The sequence below is a fragment of the Pseudophryne corroboree genome, chromosome 4 (assembly GCF_028390025.1).
Source record: "Pseudophryne corroboree isolate aPseCor3 chromosome 4, aPseCor3.hap2, whole genome shotgun sequence".
NCBI classification, from domain to species: Eukaryota; Metazoa; Chordata; class Amphibia; order Anura; family Myobatrachidae; genus Pseudophryne; species Pseudophryne corroboree.
In genome coordinates, this window is record NC_086447.1 from 20,718,001 (window position 1) to 20,733,336 (window position 15,336).

Below are 15,336 nucleotides of genomic sequence, written 5' to 3' on the forward strand. Positions count from 1 at the left end.
CATCAAGTTTAGAGATGCTTGAGCCTATCAAACCTTCTACACTCTTTTGAATTTTGCTTGTTTTGTAAACTAATCAAGTGTTCAAGGAATGATGGGGATATTCCATTGTTTGTTCTGATTTGACAATCCATTTTGGACAATGAGCGGCCCTTTTGAGCTAGTGAAGATAATTGGGCTACATGAGAGTATGCACAGACAATTATTTTTCTTTTTTTGCATTAAAGCACAATTTTTAATAAAGGAGAGGTTAATGATATAATAATTAGCACTGAAAGTCATCTGACACGATTTGAAAGTAAAATGTTGTGCATTTAAAGTAACCAAACATCTTTTTACATTGAGTGGACATCATTTTCTTTCAAATGAATTTGATATTTTGCTAAATGTACAAAACTTTCTTACAAATTTGACATTGAAAATGCATTTGTAATTAATAAATGCTACTTAGTATGGCTGCTGAGATTCCTGGGCTTAGTCTCAAGGAGAGGAGGAGAATGGGGGATAGAGAAAGAGAGAACAGGAAGGCATCCTAAAGATTTTGATGTGCCAGTGCCTGACTCACCCTGAACATCACTGGTTTCAAGCTTTTAGCAAATTTTCTGAAAAATTAAACAACCATGTGGTCGTAATCGGCAGGATTTGAACCTGTGCGGGGAGACCCCAATTGATTTTGAGTCCATCACCTTAACCACTCGGCCACAACTACCTCTCATGCAATGTAATGTTTTCACAAAAGTTTCTCTATGGGTTGAGCTTCTTCATTTCAGGCTGTGAGGATGACTGAAGTAATATTGTATCAGAGGTGATTTCCATGGGAAGTTAATACTGACCACAGTGGCCTGCGTTAATGATTTTTAAAATATAACTTGGAGAATGCTTTATACTTGGTATAGTTTGGGGTTTATAAAATGTCAGTACTGACATCTAAGTTTATCAAAAGCATCATAATTTGAGCCGGAATTGAACCAGCAACCTAAGGATTTCTGTACCAATCTCCTCTATAGTCCTTCGCTCTACCAGCTGAGCTATCGAAGGATTCCATTATAGTACATCTTTGATATTACGTACTTTAAAATGATTGAGCGTTAATTTTAAACATTATCAACTTTCAAAACAAAATGAAAAATGGTTTGACTACACAAAAGAGATTCAACTACTTATTCCTGTGTTGCTTTATCACACAAAGTGTCATGTTTAATCATTTGGAAAATATCATTAATAGTTTGACTTATATTGGTGCAATTACTATCAACTGGCTACAGCGCTAGTTTGGAAAGCACTTTCAATAGATTTTTTAGTGTAGCCAAACTTACATCAAGTTTAGAGATGCTTGAGCCTATCAAACCTTCTACACTCTTTTGAATTTTGCTTGTTTTGTAAACTAATCAAGTGTTCAAGGAATGATGGGGATATTCCATTGTTTGTTCTGATTTGACAATCCCTTTTGGACAATGAGCGCCCCTTTTGAGCTAGTGAAGATAATTGTGCTTAATGAGAGTATGCACAGACAATTATTTTTCTTTTTTTGCATTAAAGCACAATTTTTAATAAAGGAGAGGTAAATGATATAATAATTAGCACTGAAAGTCATCTGACACAATTTGAAAGTAAAATGTTGTGCATTGAAAGTAACCAAAGATCTTTTTACATTGAGTGGACATCATTTTCTTTCAAATTAATTTGATATTTTGCTAAATGTACAAAACTTTCTTACAAATTTGACATTCAAAATGCATTTGTAATTAATAAATGCTACTTAGTATGGCTGCTGAGATTCCTGGGCTCAGTCTCAAGGAGAGGAGGAGAATGTGGGATAGAGAAAGAGAGAACAGGCAGGCATCCTAAAGATTTTGATACGCCAGTTCCTGACTCACCCTGAACATCACTGGTTTCAAGCTTTTAGCAAATTTTCTGAAAAATAAAACAAACATGTGCTCGTAGTCGGCAGGATTTGAACCTGCGCGGGGAGACCCCAATGGATTTCTAGTCCATCGCTTTAACCACTCGCCCACGACTACCTCTCATGTAACGTACTGTTTTCACAAAAGTTTCTCTATGGGTTGAGCTAATCATTTCAGGCTGTGAGGATGACTGAAGTAATATTGTATCAGAGATGATTTAAATGGGAAGTTAATCCTGACCACAGTGGCCTGCGTTAATGATTTTTAAAATATAACTTGGAGAATGCTTTATACTTGGTATAGTTATGGGTTTGTAAAATGTCAGTACTGACATCTAAGTTTATCAAAGCTTCATCCTTCGAGCCAGAATTGAACCAGCGACCTAAAGATTTCTGTACCAACTTCCTCTACAGTCGTCCGCTCCAAAAGCTGAGCTATCGAAGGATTCCATTATTGTACACCTGTGATATTACATGCTATTAAAATGATTGAGCGTTCATTTTAAACATTATCAACTTTCCAAGCAAAATGAAAAATTATTTGACTACACAAAAGAGATTCAACTACTTATTCCTGTGTTGCTTTATCACACAAATTGTCATGTTTAATCATTTGGAAAATATCACTAATAGTTTGACTAATATTTGTGCAATTACTATCAACTGGCTACAGAGCTAGTTTGGAAAGCACTTTCAATTAATTTTTTAGTGTAGCCAAACTTACATAAAGATTAGAGATGCTTGAGCCTATCAAACCTTCTACACTCTTTTGAATTTTGCTTGTTTTGTAAACTAATCATGTGTTCCAGGAATGATGGGGATATTTCCATTGTTTGTTCTGATTTGACAATCCATTTTGGACAATGAGCGGCCCTTTTGAGCTAGTGGAGATAATTGTGCTACATGAGAGTATGCACAGACAATTATTTTTCTTTTTTTGCATTAAAGCACAATTTTTAATAAAGGAGAGGTTAATGATATAATAATTAGCACTGAAAGTCATCTGACACGATTTGAAAGTAAAATGTTGTGCACTGAAAGTAAACAAAGATCTTTTTACATTGAGTGGACATCATTTTCTTTCAAATGAATTTGATATTTTGCTAAATGTACAAAACTTTCTTACAAATTTGACATTGAAAATGCATTTGTAATTAATAAATGCTACTTAGTATGGCTGCTGAGATTCCTGGGCTTAGTCTCAAGGAGAGGAGGAGAATGGGGGATAGAGAAAGAGAGAACAGGAAGGCATCCTAAAGATTTTGATGTGCCAGTGCCTGACTCACCCTGAACATCACTGGTTTCAAGCTTTTAGCAAATTTTCTGAAAAATTAAACAACCATGTGGTCGTAATCGGCAGGATTTGAACCTGTGCGGGGAGACCCCAATTGATTTTGAGTCCATCACCTTAACCACTCGGCCACAACTACCTCTCATGAAATGTAATGTTTTCACAAAAGTTTCTCTATGGGTTGAGCTTCTTCATTTCAGGCTGTGAGGATGACTGAAGTAATATTGTATCAGAGGTGATTTCCATGGGAAGTTATTACTGACCACAGTGGCCTGCGTTAATGATTTTTAAAATATAACTTGGAGAATGCTTTATACTTGGTATAGTTTGGGGTTTATAAAATGTCAGTACTGACATCTAAGTTTATCAAAAGCATCATAATTTGAGCCGAAATTGAACCAGCAACCTAAGGATTTCTGTACCAATCTCTACTATTGTCCTTCGCTCTACCAGCTGAGCTATTGAAGGATTCCATTATAGTACATCTTTGATATTACGTACTTTAAAATGATTGAGCGTTAATTTTAAACATTATCAACTTTCAAAACAAAATGAAAAATGGTTTGACTACACAAAAGAGATTCAACTACTTATTCCTGTGTTGCTTTATCACACAAAGTGTCATGTTTAATCATTTGGAAAATATCATTAATAGTTTGACTTATATTGGTGCAATTACTATCAACTGGCTACAGCGCTAGTTTGGAAAGCACTTTCAATAGATTTTTTAGTGTAGCCAAACTTACATCAAGTTTAGAGATGCTTGAGCCTATCAAACCTTCTACACTCTTTTGAATTTTGCTTGTTTTGTAAACTAATCAAGTGTTCAAGGAATGATGGGGATATTCCATTGTTTGTTCTGATTTGACAATCCATTTTGGACAATGAGCGGCCCTTTTGAGCTAGTGAAGATAATTGGGCTACATGAGAGTATGCACAGACAATTATTTTTCTTTTTTTGCATTAAAGCACAATTTTTAATAAAGGAGAGGTTAATGATATAATAATTAGCACTGAAAGTCATCTGACACAATTTGAAAGTAAAATGTTGTGCATTGAAAGTAACCAAAGATCTTTTTACATTGAGTGGACATCATTTTCTTTCAAATGAATTTGATATTTTGCTAAATGTACAAAACTTTCTTACAAATTTGACATTCAAAATGCATTTGTAATTAATAAATGCTACTTAGTATGGCTGCTGAGATTCCTGGGCTCAGTCTCAAAGAGAGGAGGAGAATGTGGGATAGAGAAAGAGAGAACAGGCAGGCATCCTAAAGATTTTGATACGCCAGTTCCTGACTCACCCTGAACATCACTGGTTTCAAGCTTTTAGCAAATTTTCTGAAAAATAAAACAAACATGTGCTCGTAGTCGGCAGGATTTGAACCTGCGCGGGGAGACCCCAATGGATTTCTAGTCCATCGCTTTAACCACTCGCCCACGACTACCTCTCATGTAATGTGCTGTTTTCACAAAAGTTTCTCTATGGGTTGAGCTAATCATTTCAGGCTGTGAGGATGACTGAAGTAATATTGTATCACAGATGATTTCCATGGGAAGTTAATCCTGACCACAGTGGCCTGCGTTAATGATTTTTAAAATATAACTTGGAGAATGCTTTATACTTGGTATAGTTATGGGTTTGTAAAATGTCAGTACTGACATCTAAGTTTATCAAAGCTTCATCCTTCGAGCCAGAATTGAACCAGCGACCTAAAGATTTCTGTACCAACTTGCTCTACAGTCGTCCGCTCCAAAAGCTGAGCTATCGAAGGATTCCATTATTGTACACCTGTGATATTACATGCTATTAAAATGATTGAGCGTTCATTTTAAACATTATCAACTTTCCAAGCAAAATGAAAAATTATTTGACTACACAAAAGAGATTCAACTACTTATTCCTGTGTTGCTTTATCACACAAATTGTCATGTTTAATCATTTGGAAAATATCACTAATAGTTTGACTTATATTTGTGCAATTACTATCAACTGGCTACAGAGCTAGTTTGGAAAGCACTTTCAATTAATTTTTTAGTGTAGCCAAACTTACATAAAGATTAGAGATGCTTGAGCCTATCAAACCTTCTACACTCTTTTGAATTTTGCTTGTTTTGTAAACTAATCATGTGTTCCAGGAATGATGGGGATATTTCCATTGTTTGTTCTGATTTGACAATCCATTTTGGACAATGAGCGGCCCTTTTGAGCTAGTGAAGATAATTGTGCTACATGAGAGTATGCACAGACAATTATTTTTCTTTTTTTGCATTAAAGCACAATTTTTAATAAAGGAGAGGTTAATGATATAATAATAAGCACTGAAAGTCATCTGACACGATTTGAAAGTAAAATGTTGTGCACTGAAAGTAAACAAAGATCTTTTTACATTGAGTGGACATCATTTTCTTTCAAATTAATTTGATATTTTGCTAAATGTACAATACTTTCTTACAAATTTGACATTCAAAATGCATTTGTAATTAATAAATGCTAATTAGTATGGCTGATGAGATTCCTGGGCTCAGTCTCAAGTAGAGGAGGAGAATGACGGATAGAGAAAGAAAGAACAGGCAGGCATCCTAAAGATTTTGATGTGCCAGTTCCTGACTCACCCTGAGCATCACTGGTTTCAAGCTTTTAGCAAATTTTCTGAAAAATAAAACAACCATGTGGTTGTAGTCGGCAGGATTTGAACCCACGCAGTGAGACCCCAATGGATTTCGAGTCCATCGCCTTAACCTCTCAGCCACGACTACCTCTCATGCAGTATGATGTTTTCACAAAAGTTTCTCTATGGGTTGAGCTACTTCATTTCAGGCTGTGAGGATGACTGAAGTAATATTGTATCAGAGATGATTTCTATGGGAATTTAATCCTGACCACAGTGGCCTGCGTTAATGATTTTTAAAATATAACTTGGAGAATGCTTTATACTTGGTATAGTTTTGGGTATGTTAAATGTCAGTACTGACATCTAAGTTTATCAAAAGCATCATCGTTCGAGCCACAATTGAACCAGCAACCTAAGGATTTCTGTACCAATTTCCTCTATAGCCTCCGCTCTACCAGCTGAGCTATCGAAGGATTCCATTATAGTACATCTTTGATATTACATGCTATTAAAATGATTGAGCGTTAATTTTAAACATTATCAACTTTCAAAACAAAATGAAAAATTATTTGACTACACAAAAGAGATTCAACTACTTATTCCTGTGTTGCTTTATCACACAAATTGTCATGTTTAATCATTTGGAAAATATCACTAATAGTTTGACTTATATTGGTGCAATTACTCTCAACTAGTGATGTGCACCAGAAATTTTTCGCGTTTTGTGTTTTGGTTTTGGGTTCGGTTCCACGGCCGTGTTTTGGATTCGGACGCATTTTGGCAAAACCTCACCGAAAAATTTTTGTCGGATTCGGGTGTGTTTTGGATTCGGGTTTTTTTTTCAAAAAACCCTAAAAAACTGCTTAAATCATAGAATTTGGGGGTCATTTTGATCCCATAGTATTATTAACCTCAATAACCATAATTTCCACTCATTTCCAGTCTATTCTGAACACCTCACACCTCACAATATTATTTTTAGTCCTAAAATTTGCACCGAGGTCGCTGGATGGCTAAGCTAAGCGACACAAGTGGCCGACACAAACACCTGGCCCATCTAGGAGTGGCACTGCAGTGTCAGGCAGGATGGCCCTTCAAAAAAATAGTCCCCTAACAGCACATGATGCAAAGGAAAAAAGAGGCGCACCAAGGTGGCTGTGTGACTAAGCTAAGCGACACAAGTGGCCGACACAAACACCTGGCCCATCTAGGAGTGGCACTGCAGTGTCAGGCAGGATGGCCCTTCAAAAAAATAGTCCCCAAACAGCACATGATGCAAAGAAAAAAAGAGGCGCACCAAGGTGGCTGTGTGACTAAGCTAAGCGACACAAGTGGCCGACACAAACACCTGGCCCATCTAGGAGTGGCACTGCAGTGTCAGGCAGGATGGCCCTTCCAAAAAATTGTCCCCAAACAGCACATGATGCAAAGAAAAAATGAGGCGCACCAAGGTGGCTGTGTGACTAAGCTAAGCGACACAAGTGGCCGACACAAACACCTGGCCCATCTAGGAGTGGCACTGCAGTGTCAGGCAGGATGGCACTTAAAAAAATAGTCCCCAAACAGCACATGATGCAAAGAAAAAAAGAGGCGCACCAAGGTGGCTGTGTGACTAAGCTAAGCGACACAAGTGGCCGACACAAACACCTGGCCCATCTAGGAGTGGCACTGCAGTGTCAGGCAGGATGGCCCTTCAAAAAAATAGTCCCCAAACAGCACATGATGCAAAGAAAAAAAGAGGCGCACCAAGTTGGCTGTGTGACTAAGCTAAGCGACACAAGTGGCCGACACAAACACCTGGCCCATCTAGGAGTGGCACTGCAGTGTCAGGCAGGATGGCCCTTCAAAAAAATAGTCCCCAAACAGCACATGATGCAAAGAAAAAAAGAGGCGCACGAAGGTGGCTGTGTGACTAAGCTAAGCGACACAAGTGGCCGACACAAACACCTGGCCCATCTAGGAGTGGCACTGCAGTGTCAGGCAGGATGGCCCTTCAAAAAAATAGTCCCCAAACAGCACATGATGCAAAGAAAAAAAAGAGGCGCACCAAGGTGGCTGTGTGACTAAGCTAAGCGACACAAGTGGCCGACACAAACACCTGGCCCATCTAGGAGTTGCACTGCAGTGTCAATCAAGACAGGATGGCACTTCCAAAAAATTGTCCCCAAACAGCACAGGATGCAAAGAAAAAAAGAGGCGCACCAAGGTCGCTGTGTGACTAAGCTAAGCGACACAAGTGGCCGACACAAGCACCTGGCCCATCTAGGAGTGGCACTGCAGTGTCAGGCAGGATGGCCCTTCCAAAAAATTGTCCCCAAACAGCACATGATGCAAAGAAAAATGAAAGAAAAAAGAGGTGCAAGATGGAATTGTTTTTGGGCCCTCCCACCCACCCTTATGTTGTATAAACAGGACATGCACACTTTAATGAACCCATCATTTCAGGGTCTGCCACACGACTGTGACTGAAATGACTGGTTGGTTTGGGCCCCCACCAAAAAAGAAGCAATCAATCTCTCCTTGCACAAACTGGCTCTACAGAGGCAAGATGTCCACTTCATCATCATCCTCCGATTCCTCACCCCTTTCACTGTGTACATCCCCCTCCTCACAGATTATTAATTCGTCCCCACTGGAATCCACCATCTCAGGTCCCCGTGTACTTTCTGGAGGCAAATGCTGCTGGTGAATGTCTCCACGGAGGAATTGATTAAAATTCATTTTGATGAACATCATCTTCTCCACATTTTCTGGAAGTAACCTCGTACGCCGATTGCTGACAAGGTGAGCGGCTGCACTAAACACTCTTTCGGAGTACACACTGGAGGGAGGGCAACTTAGGTAGAATAAAGCCAGTTTGTGCAAGGGCCTCCAAATTGCCTCTTTTTCCTGCCAGTATATGTACGGACTGTCTGACGTGCCTACTTGGATGCGGTCACTCGTATAATCCTCCACCATTCTTTCCATGGTGAGAGAATCATATGCAGTGACAGTAGACGACATGTCAGTAATCATTGGCAGGTCCTTCAGTCCGGACCAGATGTCAGCACTCGCTCCAGACTGCCCTGTATCACCGCCAGCGGGTGGGCTAGGAATTCTTAGCCTTTTCCTCGCACCCCCAGTTGCGGGAGAATGTGAAGGAGGAGATGTTGACGGGTCACGTTCCGCTTGACTTGACAATTTTCTCACCAGCAGGTCTTTGAACCTCTGCAGACTTGTGTCTGCCGGAAAGAGAGATACAACGTAGGTTTTAAATCTAGGATCGAGCACGGTGGCCAAAATGTAGTGCTCTGATTTCAACAGATTGACCACCCGTGAATCCTGGTTAAGCGAATTAAGGGCTCCATCCACAAGTCCCACATGCCTAGCGGAATCGCTCTGTTTTAGCTCCTCCTTCAATGTCTCCAGCTTCTTCTGCAAAAGCCTGATGAGGGGAATGACCTGACTCAGGCTGGCCGTGTCTGAACTGACTTCACGTGTGGCAAGTTCAAAGGGTTGCTGAACCTTGCACAACGTTGAAATCATTCTCCACTGCGCTTGAGTCAGGTGCATTCCCCCTCCTTTGCCTATATCATGGGAAGATGTATAGGCTTGAATGGCCTTTTGCTGCTCCTCCATCCTCTGAAGCATATAGAGGGTTGAATTCCACCTCGTTACCACCTCTTACTTCAGATGATGGCAGGGCAGGTTCAGGAATGTTTGGTGGTGCTCCAGTCTTCTGTACGCGGTGCCTGAATGCCGAAAGTGGCCCGCAATTCTTCGGGCCACCGACAGCATCTCTTGCACGCCCCTGTCATTTTTTAAATAATTCTGCACAACCAAATTCAATGTATGTGCAAAACATGGGACGTGCTGGAATTTGCCCAGATGTAATGCACGCACAATATTGCTGGCGTTGTCCGACGTCACAAATCCCCAGGAGAGTCCAATTGGGGTAAGCCATTCTGCGATGATCTTCCTCAGTTGCCGTAAGAGGTTGTCAGCTGTGTGCCTATTCTGGAAAGCGGTGATACAAAGCGTAGCCTGCCTAGGAACGAGTTGGTGTTTGCAAGATGCTGCTACTGGTGCCGCCGCTGCTGTTCTTGCTGCGGGAGGCAATACATCTACCCAGTGGGCTGTCACAGTCATATAGTCCTGAGTCTGCCCTGCTCCACTTGTCCACATGTCCGTGGTTAAGTGGACATTGGGTACAACTGCATTTTTTAGGACACTGGTGACTCTTTTTCTGAGGTCTGTGTACATTTTCGGTATCGCCTGCCTAGAGAAATGGAACCTAGATGGTATTTGGTACCGGGGACACAGTACCTCAATCAAGTCTATAGTTGCCTCTGAATTAACGATGGATACCGGAACCACGTTTCTCACCGCCCAGGCTGCCAAGGCCTGAGTTATCTGCTTTGCAGCAGGATGACTGCTGTGATATTTCATCTTCCTCGCAAAGGACTGTTGGACAGTCAATTGCTTACTGGAAGTAGTACAAGTGGTCTTCCGACTTCCCCTCTTGGATGACGATCGACTCCCAGCAGCAACAACAGCAGCGCCAGCAGCAGTAGGCGTTACACTCAAGGATGCATCGGAGGAATTCCAGGCAGGAGAGGACTCGTCAGACTTGACAGTGACATGGCCTGCAGGACTATTGGCTTTCCTGGGAAAGGAGGAAATTGACACTGAGGGAGTTGGTGGTGTGGTTTGCAGGAGCTTGGTTACAAGAGGAAGGGATTTAGTGGTCAGTGGACTGCTTCCGCTGTCACCCAAAGTTTTTGAACTTGTCACTGACTTATGATGAATGCGCTGCAGGTGACGTATAAGGGAGGATGTTCCGAGGTGGTTAATGTCCTTACCCCTACTTATTACAGCTTGACAAAGGCAACACACGGCTTGACACCTGTTGTCCGCATTTGTGTTGAAATAATTCCACACCGAAGAGCTGATTTTTTTTGTATTTTGACCAGGCATGTCAATGGCCATATTCGTCCCACAGACAACAGGTGTCTCCCCGGGTGCCTGACTTAAACAAACCACGTCACCATCAGAATCCTCCTTGTCAATTTCCTCCCCAGCGCCAACAACACCCATATCCTCATCCTGGTGTACTTCAACAGTGGCATCTTCAATTTGACTATCAGGAACTGGACTGCGGGTGCTCCTTCCAGCACTTGCAGGGGGCGTGCAAATGGTGGAAGGCGCAAGCTCTTCCCATCCAGTGTTGGGAAGGTCAGGCATCGCAACCGACACAATTGGACTCTCCTTGGGGATTTGTGATTTTGAAGAACGCACAGTTCTTTGCTGTGCTTTTGCCAGCTTAAGTCTTTTCTTTTTTCTAGCGAGAGGATGAGTGCTTCCATCCTCATGTGAAGCTGAACCACTAACCATAAACATAGGCCAGGGCCTCAGCCGTTCCTTGCCACTCCGTGTCGTAAATGGCATATTGGCAAGTATACGCTTCTCCTCAGACGCTTTTAATTTTGATTTTTGGGTCATTTTACTGAACTTTTGTGTTTTGGATTTTACATGCTCTCTACTATGACATTGGGCATCGGCCTTGGCAGACGACGTTGATGGCATTTCATCGTCTCGGCCATGACTAGTGGCAGCAGCTTCAGCACGAGGTGGAAGTGGATCTTGATCTTTCCCTTTAACCTCCACATTTTTGTTCTCCATTTTTTAATGTGTGGAATTATATGCCAGTATCAATAGCAATGGCTTACTAATATATTTACTGCGCAATACTAAAATGCACCACAGGTATAGAATGTAGATGCATAGTATACTTAATGGATGACGAGTGACGACACAGAGGTAGGTACAGCAGTGGCCTACCGTACTGCTATAAGTATATATATAGTATACTGGTGGACACTGTCAGCAAACTGCAAAACTGTCTAAAATGCACCACAGGTATAGAAAGTAGATGGATAGTATACTTAATGGATGATGAGTGATGATACAGAGGTAGGTACAGCAGTGGCCTACCGTACTGCTATAAGTATATATATAATAAACTGGTGGACACTGTCAGCAAACTGCAAAACTGTCTAAAATGCACCACAGGTATAGAATGTAGATGGATAGTATACTTAATGGATGACGAGTGATGACACAGAGGTAGGTACAGCAGTGGCCTACCGTACTGCTATAAGTATATATATAGTATACTGGTGGACACTGTCAGCAAACTGCAAAACTGTCTAAAATGCACCACAGGTATAGAATGTAGATGGATAGTATACTTAATGGAAGACGAGTGATGACACAGAGGTAGGTACAGCAGTGGCCTACCATACTGCTATAAGTATATATATAATAAACTGGTGGACACTGTCATCAAACTGCAAAACTGTCTAAAATGCACCACAGGTATAGAATGTAGATGGATAGTATACTTAATGGATGACAAGTGACGACACAGAGGTAGGTACAGCAGTGGCCTACCGTACTGCTATAAGTATATATATAGTATACTGGTGGACACTGTCAGCAAACTGAAAAACTGTCTAAAATGCACCAGAGGTATAGAATGTAGATGGATAGTAAACTTAATGGATGACGAGTGACGACACAGAGGTAGGTACAGCAGTGGCCTACCGTACTGCTATAAGTATATATATATAATAAACTGGTGGACACTGTCAGCAAACTGCAAAACTGTCTAAAATGCACCACAGGTATAGAATGTAGATGGATAGTATACTTAATGGATGACGAGTGACGACACAGAGGTAGGTACAGCAGTGGCCTACCGTACTGCTATAAGTATATATATAATTAAACTGGTGGAAACTGTCAGCAAACTGCAAAACTGTCTAAAATGCACCACAGATATAGAATGTAGATGGATAGTATATTTAATGGATGACGAGTGACGACACAGAGGTAGGTACAGCAGTGGCCTACCGTACTGCTATAAGTATATATATAATAAACTGGTGGACACTGTCAGCAAACTGCAAAACTGTCTAAAATGCACCACAGGTATAGAATGTAGATGAATAGTATACTTAATGGATGACGAGTGACGACACAGAGGTAGGTACAGCAGTGGCCTACCGTACTGCTATAAGTATATATATAGTATACTGGTGGACACTGTCAGCAAACTGCAAAACTGTCTAAAATGCACCACAGGTATAGAATGTAGATGGATAGTATACTTAATGGATGACGAGTGACGACACAGAGGTAGGTACAGCAGTGGCCTACCGTACTGCTATAAGTATATATATAATAAATTGGTGGACACTGTCAGCAAACTGCAAAACTGTCTAAAATGCACCACAGGTATAGAATGTAGATGGATAGTATACTTAATGGATGACGAGTGACGACACAGAGGTAGGTACAGCAGTGGCCTACCATACTGCTATAAGTATATATATAATAAACTGGTGGACACTGTCAGCAAACTGCAAAACTGTCTAAAATGCACCACAGGTATAGAATGTAGATGGATAGTATACTTAATGGATGACGAGTGACGACACAGAGGTAGGTACAGCAGTGGCCTACCGTACTGCTATAAGTATATATATATAGTATACTGGTGGACACTGTCAGCAAACTGCAAAACTGTCTAAAATGCACCACAGGTATAGAATGTAGATGGATAGTATACTTAATGGATGACGAGTGACGACACAGAGGTAGGTACAGCAGTGGCCTACCGTACTGCTATAAGTATATATATAGTAAACTGGTGGACACTGTCAGCAAACTGCAAAACTGTCTAAAATGCACCACAGGTATAGAATGTAGATGGATAGTATACTTAATGGATGACGAGTGACGACACAGAGGTAGGTACGGCAGTGGCCTACCGTACTGCTATAAGTATATATATAATAAATTGGTGGACACTGTCAGCAAACTGCAAAACTGTCTAAAATGCACCACAGGTATAGAATGTAGATGGATAGTATACTTAATGGATGACGAGTGACGACACAGAGGTAGGTACAGCAGTGGCCTACCGTACTGCTATAAGTATATAAATAATAAACTGGTGGACACTGTCAGCAAACTGCAAAACTGTCTAAAATGCACCACAGGTATAGAATGTAGATGGATAGTATACTTAATGGATGACGAGTGACGACACAGAGGTAGGTACAGCAGTGGCCTACCGTACTGCTATAAGTATATATATAGTATACTGGTGGACACTGTCAGCAAACTGCAAAACTGTCTAAAATGCACCAGAGGTATAGAATGTAGATGGATAGTAAACTTAATGGATGACGAGTGACGACACAGAGGTAGGTACAGCAGTGGCCTACCGTACTGCTATAAGTATATATATAATAAACTGGTGGACACTGTCAGCAAACTGCAAAACTGTCTAAAATGCACCACAGGTATAGAATGTAGATGGATAGTATACTTAATGGATGACGAGTGACGACACAGAGGTAGGTACAGCAGTGGCCTACCGTACTGCTATAAGTATATATATATAATAAACTGGTGGACACTGTCAGCAAACTGCAAAACTGTCTAAAATGCACCACAGGTATAGAATGTAGATGGATAGTATACTTAATGGATGACGAGTGACGACACAGAGGTAGGTACAGCAGTGGCCTACCGTACTGCTATAAGTATATATATAATTAAACTGGTGGACACTGTCAGCAAACTGCAAAACTGTCTAAAATGCACCACAGATATAGAATGTAGATGGATAGTATATTTAATGGATGACGAGTGACGACACAGAGGTAGGTACAGCAGTGGCCTACCGTACTGCTATAAGTATATATATAATAAACTGGTGGACACTGTCATCAATCTGCAAAACTGTCTAAAATGCACCACAGGTATAGAATGTAGATGGATAGTATACTTAATGGATGACAAGTGACGACACAGAGGTAGGTACAGCAGTGGCCTACCGTACTGCTATAAGTATATATATAGTATACTGGTGGACACTGTCAGCAAACTGCAAAACTGTCTAAAATGCACCAGAGGTATAGAATGTAGATGGATAGTAAACTTAATGGATGACGAGTGACGACACAGAGGTAGGTACAGCAGTGGCCTACCGTACTGCTATAAGTATATATATAATAAACTGGTGGACACTGTCAGCAAACTGCAAAACTGTCTAAAATGCACCACAGGTATAGAATGTAGATGGATAGTATACTTAATGGATGACGAGTGACGACACAGAGGTAGGTACAGCAGTGGCCTACCGTACTGCTATAAGTATATATATATAATAAACTGGTGGACACTGTCAGCAAACTGCAAAACTGTCTAAAATGCACCACAGGTATAGAATGTAGATGGATAGTATACTTAATGGATGACGAGTGACGACACAGAGGTAGGTACAGCAGTGGCCTACCGTACTGCTATAAGTATATATATAATTAAACTGGTGGACACTGTCAGCAAACTGCAAAACTGTCTAAAATGCACCACAGATATAGAATGTAGATGGATAGTATATTTAATGGATGACGAGTGACGACACAGAGGTAAGTACAGCAGTGGCCTACCATACTGCTATAAGTATATATATA

General features: G+C 40.8%; 5 non-coding genes across 5 annotated transcripts; all 5 read right to left on the reverse strand.

Moving 5' to 3' along the window:
- Window positions 1-624: 624 nt before the first annotated feature.
- Window positions 625-706, reverse strand: TRNAL-CAA (transfer RNA leucine (anticodon CAA)). Its single transcript has one exon. It is a non-coding gene; the product is annotated as a tRNA-Leu (tRNA).
- Window positions 707-1,936: 1,230 nt separating this feature from the next.
- TRNAS-AGA (transfer RNA serine (anticodon AGA)) lies at window positions 1,937-2,018 on the reverse strand. The gene has a single exon. It is a non-coding gene; the product is annotated as a tRNA-Ser (tRNA).
- Window positions 2,019-3,248: 1,230 nt separating this feature from the next.
- TRNAL-CAA (transfer RNA leucine (anticodon CAA)) lies at window positions 3,249-3,330 on the reverse strand. The gene has a single exon. It is a non-coding gene; the product is annotated as a tRNA-Leu (tRNA).
- Window positions 3,331-4,560: 1,230 nt separating this feature from the next.
- On the reverse strand, window positions 4,561-4,642 carry TRNAS-AGA (transfer RNA serine (anticodon AGA)). Its single transcript has one exon. It is a non-coding gene; the product is annotated as a tRNA-Ser (tRNA).
- A 1,230-nt stretch (window positions 4,643-5,872) lies between these two features.
- Window positions 5,873-5,954, reverse strand: TRNAS-CGA (transfer RNA serine (anticodon CGA)). Its single transcript has one exon. It is a non-coding gene; the product is annotated as a tRNA-Ser (tRNA).
- Window positions 5,955-15,336: the final 9,382 nt, after the last annotated feature.